The sequence below is a fragment of the Penaeus monodon genome, chromosome 31 (assembly GCF_015228065.2).
Source record: "Penaeus monodon isolate SGIC_2016 chromosome 31, NSTDA_Pmon_1, whole genome shotgun sequence".
Lineage (NCBI taxonomy): Eukaryota > Metazoa > Arthropoda > Malacostraca > Decapoda > Penaeidae > Penaeus > Penaeus monodon.
The window spans coordinates 4,551,536-4,551,798 of NC_051416.1; positions in this window are offsets into that span (position 1 = coordinate 4,551,536).

Below are 263 nucleotides of genomic sequence, written 5' to 3' on the forward strand. Positions count from 1 at the left end.
TTTAAATCCTCAATATTCTTTTCCCTGAACCCCAGATATCTGAAAGCAAAAATGGCATGGTCATCGTTTTAATATTCCAAATCCCAAAACTAATCTACAACAGGAATGGCTTGCATTTTTACATCCTCATCTCAATGCCCCTTGAGCCGAGGCCAGATCACAGGTCAAAAATTATTATTAGTCTACACAAATATCACATGTTCCTGATTTCTGTGATGTCGTACATTCCAGTCTCCTTTCCTCTAGCATAACTAGGTAGTGTG